This window comes from Tauraco erythrolophus, chromosome 4, assembly GCF_009769465.1.
Source record: "Tauraco erythrolophus isolate bTauEry1 chromosome 4, bTauEry1.pri, whole genome shotgun sequence".
Taxonomy (NCBI): Eukaryota; Metazoa; Chordata; class Aves; order Musophagiformes; family Musophagidae; genus Tauraco; species Tauraco erythrolophus.
In genome coordinates, this window is record NC_141468.1 from 88,404,023 (window position 1) to 88,406,250 (window position 2,228).

Here is a 2,228-nt window from a genome sequence, read left to right on the forward strand (position 1 = left end):
GTGGCTCTTCTGCCTCCACTCCCCACTGTACTCATTGCAGGGGATTCAGGGAGCCAAGGGAGCAAGCTGAAGCTGGGAGGACGTAATATTTTGTCTTGTGGGGTGACATACCCAGCTGTGAGAAGGGGGGTGGCGTGTTAGTAGCAGCCTGAAGCCAGGACAGGTCTGGAAAAGTCCCTTCTGGAAGGATAAGACAGAATCTTGACGTGGTACATGCTCCATCCTGACACCACCTGACAAAGACCTGTCTAGAGAGCCACCTCCACTACGAGCCAAGACAAGGCACCTTCCACAGCCTGGTGATAGCCATGGAGGGTACTGGATCACGCTCTCCTTGTTTATCTTGCCTTCTATCCCCCACATGGTTCCTCAGAAAGGGGTGGAGGAGCTCCTAAATTTGTGATGAAGGAAAGGAGAGGAACTGCCACACCGTGACTCCTGCCTTTGCCCAATGTTTCAGATCGGGCACTGAATGGAAGGAGGTGCCCCAGCTGGGACACAGCCCACGTGAAAGCTGAGCCCATGTGCTCCTGTGTCCGAGTGGATGGACCGAGGGATCACAGCAGTCGTGCCGGCACTGCGAGGGCCTGAGGTGGGATGGGGTGGGGTGGGGGTTGTCACATATCTGCAACACTCCTGGGAAGAATAATTAAAGTAAGCATGAGCCCTGACCCTGCCTCCATTGTGCCAGTCAATGAACTACAGGCTCAGCCCGTGAGGACACCGTTTCTGCCATGGTCGATGTACAAACCTTCTAGCTCCTCTGTTGCTCTCTCCTCATACTTCCCGTGGTTTCTCCTAATACTTCCTGCAGTAGGACTCGGGCAGCTTTGGAGTACGAGATGCAACTGAACTCGCTGTGACAGCTGTACCTCCTGTGCCCTCCCTGCCAGCTCCTGTGCCACCACTCTTCTTTGAAGCAGTCTCCAGGTAGTAACGCAGCGCATGGAGCCTCCAGCCCCTCACCCCCCGTCAGCACCATGATTGCCAACTGCTCTCGATAACGGTCTCTAAATGCAACTGCTGGCCAAAGGACCCATGGAACGCATCCCAGGCCTCCCTGGCCTTCAGCTCCTGCATGTGTGATGGTAAACCCCACCAAGGCACCAGCTCTGCCTTGGTGCCTGCTCCGCCTCCGCCCATGCCAGTCCGCTGCTGGTGGGGCAGAGTTTTGCACGTGTCCGTGCAAAGGTGAAGAAGTCATTTTTCCCAGGTGCTCTTAAATGCAGTTTTCCTCGTTTGGGAGAAAAGCAGTAAACCTGAATAATCGCTCAACCAGACAGTTCTAGTCTCCTGATTTTTAATAAGGTGCCAGGCACCGTCTGAGCCTTTCAGAAGCCAACTGCTCCGCAGGAAAGTTCAAGTGTTTTCTCTTTGCTTCCCCTCTCCGTGCGGTGGCTGTTGGCGGGAGTCACGAAGGACTGACGGACAGAGAGTGGGTCCGTCCTTGGTCCTGTGAAGACAACAAAGGACAAAAGAAGCTGTGTTTCTGTAAGGCAGACCACTGGGAGCTCGGGCAGGGGGTTTTGCACCTCGTGATGAAACGGGACCACCGAGCCAGCAAGGACGGGGCGCTCTGACTCTGCCCGTACGCAGCCTACGGCAGAATCTCCACCGAGAGCGTGGGGCTCGTGGCCAGCACCCCGGGGCAGGGCTGCGTGCCTCCCATGGGCGATTCATGGAGCAGGTGTCATTCTCCATCCCGTGGGCTGTTCAGAACAGGAGCGGGCACTGACTGAGTTCAGGCTTTGCCTTTGCCCAGCCTGGAGAGCGCTTGGGCAGGTGCCCATTCCCCAGCATGGACCAGAAGCCGGGCTGGGGCTGCGAAAGGCTTGGCACCGAAAAGGTAAAGGTGAACGTGGCGTGTGCTCGGGGCTGGAGGGCTGTGGGACTGCAGGGAAGGTACTGGGAAAAGGAACCGTGTGGCCTTGAAAGTATATTTGCTGCAAAATGGGAGGACTGACTCGGGACAGGCAGCCCTTGTTTTCTGTAACGTACCTCCAAGTCTGCCGTGAGCTGGGCACCTCAAACCTGCCACTTCAGCTCTCCCTTTCCCTCAGTCTAACCACTGGGACACAGGAACTTACCCGTACTTAGCGTTACTCCCTACCCTGAACCAGCAGACTGGCCAGTTTCTCCACCAAGGGCCCTTGCCTGCACCTCCTTCCCTCTCCATACTCCTCAGGACCATGCCTGTGATGGCAAAAAGTGTCGGCTGGACCCTCACC